The sequence below is a fragment of the Fukomys damarensis genome, unplaced genomic scaffold (assembly GCF_012274545.1).
Source record: "Fukomys damarensis isolate Sample0158 unplaced genomic scaffold, DMR_v1.0_HiC HiC_scaffold_1, whole genome shotgun sequence".
In the NCBI taxonomy this organism is placed as follows: Eukaryota; Metazoa; Chordata; class Mammalia; order Rodentia; family Bathyergidae; genus Fukomys; species Fukomys damarensis.
Window position 1 is genome coordinate 72,686,876 of NW_022900913.1, and position 8,023 is coordinate 72,694,898.

Genomic DNA, 8,023 nt, shown 5'->3' on the forward strand with positions numbered 1-8,023 from the left:
TCTGTGGCCTGGCTCAGGTGCGCGTCTCCCCTTCTGCCCGGGCACTAGGGCCTCGCTGATTTTTGTTCCCCACGACTAGCGTTTCTCCCGCAAAGCCACACCTTCCAGTGGAGGGAGGAGAACTCCGCCCACGGGGGGGGGCACTAGGGCGGCCTTGGTCACGGAACCTAGCCCTTGCCACGGAGCTGGAGAACCAGCGACAGTGCCAGGCTTTCTTGTGAAAACCCCGAATTTAAAGTTTTCAGCTCTCACTGTTGCACCTTTTTGTTAAACTGTGTCTAGCTCAGTCTGGCCTTGAACTCACAGTGATTCTCCTGCCTCAGACTCCGGGTGCTAGGACTACAGGTGAAGGTCAGCACACCTGGCTCCAGCTTCTACTTCTGAAGGAATCAATCTGTGAGACAGTAGAAAGACACATAATTGCAGTTTCTTCTGTCTGTTCAAATGTCGGATCAAATGTCACTATTTTCTCCCAGGAAGCTGATTGACACCTTTTTAACTCCTGTTCAGTGGCTTTAAACTCAGCAGTAAGGGCTAGGATTTAGCTCAGTGGCTTCACCATCTGCCTTGCCAAGCACAAGGTCCTGAGTTCAATTCCCTTGAACCTCAAAAACAAAACAAAAACTCAGCAGTGACCCACAGAGCCACACTTACACACCTGAGGGCCTTGTTTATCTGTGTGAAGGAAAATTATGCAGCTGCCACGCATCCTCACTTCAGCATCTTCTGTAGTCTGGAGAACTATCTCCGGGTCCTTCAAGGATCTTAGAAGATATTGATCCCCCACCCAGGTGATTGATATCTCTAGAAAGGCTAGTTATCCTATGTGAGTGTGATAGTTTCTCTTCTTTTACAATGCTGTTCTTCAGCGAGTGTGTCTTGATTTTCCTCCATGTTGACTCCTTGACTGTCCTCCATGTTGGCTCGATTGTCTGTGGGCTTTGTTGACTCAGTTGTCTTCTCAATTGCTTCCATATTGGCTCCTCGAGGGCCGGTCCGTCTAACTGCTGCAAGATATTTAGTTAACTTGCCTGTCTATAATATTAGCAGCTCCTGAGTGTGCTCTAGGAACAGCTGCATCAAGAAGAGCTAGCTTCAGGGATGGAATGGGAGTGTGTGGAAACGGATTCTGGAGGTGGATGCTTCTGTTAAGTAATTTGTTCTGTAGTTACAGAACAAAGCTAGATGTGGTACATACCTACAATACCAGCACTCAGAGGCTGAGGCAGGATGATCATAATTCAAACCTAGCCTCTGGCTAGTGACCTAGCAAAAACAAAAAGTGAGAGGGCGGGGGGGGGGGGATTTAGCTCAGTGGTGCCACCGCAGCCTGTCTTACAAGTGCAAGGCCCTAAATTCTATTCCCGGTACAAAAAAGAAGAGTGAGAAGCCTGTATGGTGGCTGGTATATGCCTGTAATCTCTGCACTTGGGAGGTGGAGGCAAGAGGATCCCTTCCAGGTCAAGGCCAGCCTGAACTGCAAAAGGAAGGAGTCTGTCTCAACAAACAAAAAGTGGGGTGAGAGTTGTAGCTCAATTCCAAGGCCCTGCTTCAATCCCCAATACCAGTTTTTGTTTGTTTTTCCTTTGTGGAGCTGGTTATCCAACCTGCTAGGCAGGCACTCTACCAGTGAGCCACCTGGAAAGCTGTTTTCAGCGTTCTCTTTTGAGATAGGGTCTTGCTGAATTTTCTGCTTCAACCTCCAGAGCAGCAGGGATCTGAATGTGTAACCACCACACCCAGCTCAGATTGGAATGGGGTGGGTTTTGGGGTGTTTGCTGTGTGTGCTGGGTCTTGAACAGAGGTGCTTGCCTAAACAAAGTTCTGCCACAAAGCTGCCCTTTCCTGGCCCAGCCCTAGGGATTCTCAGGAAGAAACCCCACACAGACTCCGTGGCACCTGTGCTAGAGAAGATCTGTTTATGGAGAGGAAAATGCCAATCTGAGTCAAGTATGAGAAAATTCTAAAAAGAGAAAAGTGATGCTTCAGGACCCAAGAACTGTGAATCTTGTTCCACAAAGTCCTTTGCTCCTCTTCTACCTGAAAGCCCTGCAGGGCCCTGCCCTGATGTCTGTCCTCAGTGATACAGTGGTCTCTGGATGTGACAGTGCAGTCTTGTCCTGGTCAGAGGCTTCCTATGTAGGTCCTGGTGATACAGGGCAGCAAGTGTTCCAAATAAGGGAAATACTCTAATACTAACTCCCAACCTGCTAGATATCTGAAATGCAAGTTCATGTTCTCCAAAATCAATGAATGAATTCTAGGTACAGTGGAGTTTAAGAATAGGAAAAATGTATTGTTATTTTTTTAATTCATTGAGTTTATTGGTACATTTCAGGTATACATTATGATTATAAGATCAGACAGGCACAATTGAGACCACTGAGGCAGGCAATGCTCAAGCAACATGCGATGGATGAGTTTATTGCCATCTAAGTGCAAAAGGGCCAAGGGCAAAAAGGCTGTTGGCACTGAGAGTAGGGTGTGTGGATGATATGGGGCACTGGTCCAGGGGATGGAAAATTTAGAGTTCATGGGTGATGGGCCTACAGTTGGCTGATAAATAGGGTGGTAGTAGGAGCAACAGGGCAGCTGCTGGCTCCCTGTTATTTGTATGGTCCTGTAGATGTGGGTATCGGGTCTGCTTGGGTGGGGTCCAACTGGGTGGGGGCTCTTGATGATCACATTCTTCATTGGGAATTTGTACCTGTATATGATATATCTTTTTTTTTTTCTGGCTTTTTGAGACAGGGTCTCACTATGTAGTTGAGAATGACCTGAAACTCACTATGTAGCCCAGGCTGGTCTCGAACTTGCAGAGATCCTCCTGCCTCAGCCTCCCAAGTGCTGGGATTATAGGCATGCGCCACCACACCTTATGTTATATCTTGGTTCTTGTTTCTTCCCATTCCTCTTCCTTCCCTTCCACCCTCTTATCCCTCCCTATTTATAAAATATTTGTTTCTGTTTTTTCTTTTTTTCTCACATTTTTTTTCTTTATCCTTTTCTTCACCCTCCCTCCCTACTTCCCTTTCCCCTTTAAACTTGTTTTTCAGTTTCATATTATCTGTTGTACATTTTGGTCCTTATTTGCACTTCCAGTTTCTCACATCAGGGAAACAATTCAGTATTTACACATGTGGGTTCTCTTTATTTCACTTAAGAGTATGCCTTCAATGTGCATCCATTTAGCTATTAATGTCTCTGTCTTTTTTTTTTTTTTTTTTTTTTTTTTTTTTTGTACCAGGGATGGAACTTGAGCCTTTGCACTTGTGAGGCAGGCAGCGGAACCACTGAGCCAAATCCCCCGCCCTAATCCTAGATTTTTAGGAATCTCCACACTAATTTTCACGGTGGTTGCACCAGTCTACACTCCCACCAACAGTGGAGAAGGGTTCCTTTTTCCCCACAGCCCTGCCAACATTTGTTATTGGTTCATTTCTCGATAGTAACCATTCTTTCTGGAGTGATTGCATTGTCAGGAAAAATTTATTGAGAGACAGAAGGGGAACCAGAAAGTGAGTTGCCCGCCCACTCCACTCAGAAGTGTTTTATAGGGCAAAGCCATGAGGTGAGGTGGGTACAGTTCGGAGACTATAAGACCGAGTGGGAAATTACTATGAGGTGGGACAACACCATGATCAACCAGTAAGATTGCAAGTATAGTCACCCAGGTAATTTGTTCTATAGTTTAAGAGCTGCATGTCATGGTGTACACCTGTAATTCTAGCACTCGGGATTGAGGCAAGAGGATCACAAGTTCTAGGCCTTCTTGGGCTACATAGCAATACCTGGTTTCAACCCCTACCACCAAAAACTGTTTGTTTAAAAACTATTGAATTCTTTACAAATGAAGAACATGGTTAAAATGCCATCTGTTACAGTTTGCATTGCCTGTCTTCTTGTTATGTACTCCTAATTAGTGCCATTCAAAAAATACTTTAAATTTTAAGATAAGCTGCCTGATTTGAGGATTAGCTCAGTGGCAAAGTGGTTGCCTGCCATGTGCAAGGTCTTGACTTTGATCCTCAGCAGCTAAAAATTTGTTAGAAATTTCTAATCCATGATGAGTGGTAAGAGGTTTGGAGTGTCTATCGTCGTCTGCTGAGGTCTTCCAGTTGGAAGCCTTTGAAAATTTCCTTCACCCATGAAGCTTTATATCCACTCCGGTCTCTCCAAGGGGAGTGCAGGCTGTTTCAAGGATCTGCTTCTGGAATTTGGGTCTGGGCACTTGGGCTGCAGTCATTGTCATCTCCTCTCACCCACTGCGTTCTGTATCCTAGGGAGAAACAGGCCACACAGGCTGGCTTCAAAAACTTTCTTGGCCTCCTGTACCCCTTTAAGAGGGGAGAATGAAGGAGGCACAAAAGTCAACTAGGACTGTCCAGACAGCGCCAAATGGTGCCTTTCTCTTTGGGATCAGGTGCTCTGATAGGCGGAGATGAGGGGTGTATTAGCTTTCCTGTCTGGGACACAGCAGCTGCCACTCACAATTTAAAGGAGAGGTATAATTTGGCTCACAATTTTAGCGTATTCAGCCCATGGTTGCTGGCTCCAAGCAGGAACATCATGGCAGAAGCGTGTGATGGAGCAAAATGCTTAGCTCAGAGTGACTAGGAAGCAGAGCGGGTAACAGTGGTACAGAGGGAGGAGGAGTGAAGGACCAGACATGGATCTCCAGGTTATGTCCTCATGACCCATTCAGGCATTTAAAAGTGTGCTTTACTAACCCCCTGGGCAGCTCAACAGCCAATCATGTTGATTTAAAACAACCACCACAAGGGTAAGATAATCCAGGAGGGGAGTAGGCACATTCATCAGCCCCAGCCTTCTCTGGTTTATTTTATTTCATTATTTACTAGTGGTGCAGGGGTAGAAACCAGGGTCTAGCATATGCTGGGCAAACTATCCTGGAGCCAACCCCACCCCTGTTAATTGCCTTGATCCCAGTAGAAAAGTGTGTACCCAAGAGGCAGCCCTGAGCTCATGTGAGAGGCCCCGGGTGGTTTGCCGTTTCTCTCTCACAACAGTTTATATTGGTGGGGGTTGGGGCACCCTGAGTTCCCCAGTGACCTACCTGAAGTGGTTTCTTTGTCAAGCACAACACCACAGCTGGTTAGAGGTCATGAGTATTGGTAGAGTAACTGCTTTTATCGTTGTTTGGTAGTGCTGGGGTAGGGAACACTCCTCATATATGCCACCATTGAGCCATGCTGCCAGCCCCAGAGCACCACCTTTGCTCTGTCCACTTCCCCAGCAGTTGAGACCCTGGTTTGTGTGCAGTGAGCAGAGTCCCAAAGTCCAGTGTTGGTGTCCATCTGGGGTTACTAGCCTTCAGTGGCTCCCCGACAACAAAGTGGGTATAGTTAGATGCCTATGTGTGTACCAAGGAGTGCTGGGAGGTAGGGTCCTGGCAGTTTCTCTTTCTGCCTTTCAGTATCTTTTATATAAAAAATTATGAGAGCTAGCTGGGCATGGTGGCGTGGTACACACCTGTAATCCCAGTGATATAGGGGTAATAGATATAGCTCTCAAACCTAAATATTCAGTACACAAGTTCATGTTCTCTAAAATCAAAGAATGAATTCTAGGAGCAATAGAGGTTAAGAATAGGAAATTTTATTGGGAGAAAGATAGCTTTTGTCTAAGAGAGACAGAAGGAGGACCAGAAAGTGCGTTGTCCAAGACCCTATTTCCCAGGGCATTTTTTTGGAGCAAAGCAACGAGGTCATGTGGGTTCAAGGTGGGACAAAACTATGAGACCCAGTGGAAATTTACAAAGTGGGCATGAGGTAGGGCAAAGTCATAACCAACCAGTAAGATTAGGACAAGTATAGTCACCTAAGTAATATTGATTAAATGGGGGGCAAATGGGTAAGCAAGTCATGTAGGAAGCATACAAGGATTTTCAGTAAGGGTGGGTCAAGGATGTTTCCTGGAAAGGCTGAGTTAAGACCTTGGTCCCCACCCAGGTGATTGATACCTATTTAGAATATCAAACACATATTCATGGCGGGGAGCAAGAGGTTGTAGTAGTTTGTCTTCTTTTAAAATATTGGCCTTCAGTGGATGTGTCCTCCATTTTGGCTCCTTGATTATCCTCCATGTTGGCTCCTCAACTGTGCTCCATGTTGGCTTCTTGAGGGCCAGCTTTGTCTAACTGCTTACAAGATACCTAATTAACTTAATCTATTCTACAATTCCAGCACTTGGGAGGCTGATGCAGAAGGATCACTTGGGGTTCAAGGCCAACCTGAACTGCATAGTAAGAACCTGTCACAAAAAAATAAATAAAATTATCGGGGCTGGGGCTGAAGATGGAGCTCATCGGTGTGTGGTTACCTAACATGCAGCAGGCCCTGGGCACTGTAAACACATTTTTGTTTTATTTTGTTTGTAGTACATGGGAGTTGAACTCAAGGCCTTTGTACTGGGCTACTACATGGCCAGCCCTTATTTTTTTCCTTTTTTTTTTGAGACAGACTCACAAATTTGCCCAGTCAGGATTTGATCTTTCAGTCCCCCTCTCTCAACTTCCCCTATGCTGGGATTAAAGGTGTACATCTCTGAGCCCTACTTTGCCCTTTTTTTTTTTTTTTTTTTAAACTGGGTCTCACTGTGTGCCTCAGGATAGCCTCCAGTTGACAGTCCTCCTGCCTCAATTTACTGAGTGCTGGGATTACGGGCTTGCAGTGCCACACCCAGCATTACATAGAATTTCTTTTTTTAAAAAATTGAATTGTAGCCAGGTGTGGTAGCACACGCCTATAATCCCAGCACCTGGGAGTCTGAGGCAGGAGGAGTGCTGTGAGTTCGAGACCAGCCTGGGCCACACAGGGAGTTCCAGGTCAGTCTGAACTAGATAGTAAAACCCTGTCTCAAAAACAAACAAGCAAATAAAAAATTGTAGAATTTATGTAAAGAAATATTCTTTTACACAAATAAAAAATATCTATACCTTTTACACACATCATACACTCGAACAGTCATACCCTATTCCTGAAGTTTATCCTGTATCTTGTGAACCAAATCTGTTCTCTTTAAAACATTTCAGGCAAAAGGGAACCACAGCTGTACAGCAGAAGCAAGAGTCTCGCACCATCTGGATTACCTGAGTGACTCGTGCTAGCAGAGGCTTTATGAAAGCCCCTAGTAATACAGCCAGCTCTTTGGACACAATTATCCAATGTCATTAGCGCTAAAATTGACCGGCATCCCGCCTAGGAGAAGCCTTCTTCTCTAAAAGATCATTCTTTTCTTCAGCAACAATGGCATACAGCGTGGCTTGAGAGCGTAGCTGTCCCACAAAAAGCTGGCAGACAAGAGATGACAAGGGGTCAGCCTGGGCAGCAAGCGGGGAGGCCCAGGGAGTACAAAGGGCACGGGGACACATCAGCATGTAAGAGCTAACAGGCTGCTGTAGCTCGATCATCCCCACAGTAGACTAGAAATTGTGAATGATGAAAATTTCAAAATGTCAAACGGTGATGTCATATACCTATAATCCTAGCACTTGGGGAAGCTTCATGAGGCAGGAAGATCCCTTCATGTTCAAGGCCAGCCTGGGGTATACAGTAAGATCCTGTCTCAAAAAAAAATTTTTTTTTTCAGAAAGAGTTTGAAGATAACATACAGTCAGAGAGGAGTTTTGAAGTGTTGGGATGAGAAAATTACAAAATTTGTTCTATATTTAGGTTTTTTTTTTTTTTTTTTGGTACCAGGGATCGAACTCAGGACCTTGTGCTGCAGGTAGAGGAACCACTGAGCTAAATCCCCAGCCACCTGTTCTACATTTAGGTAAATTTCTTTAGAAGGATACTGCTTCCCATAAGGAGGTTTAAGCACAGGTGTGCACCGCTTTGACTTAGTCTCTAAGCCCCAGCCAAAGGCCGGTTAAATCCACAGCCCCAGCTGTGTTCTTTATTGGGGCTCTGGCACTCTGGGCATCACATGCCCACCCTAATCTTTCAGGATCAGGTACCAGGCAGCCACTGTGCCCCGAGTCCCCTGGACCTGTTCCTTC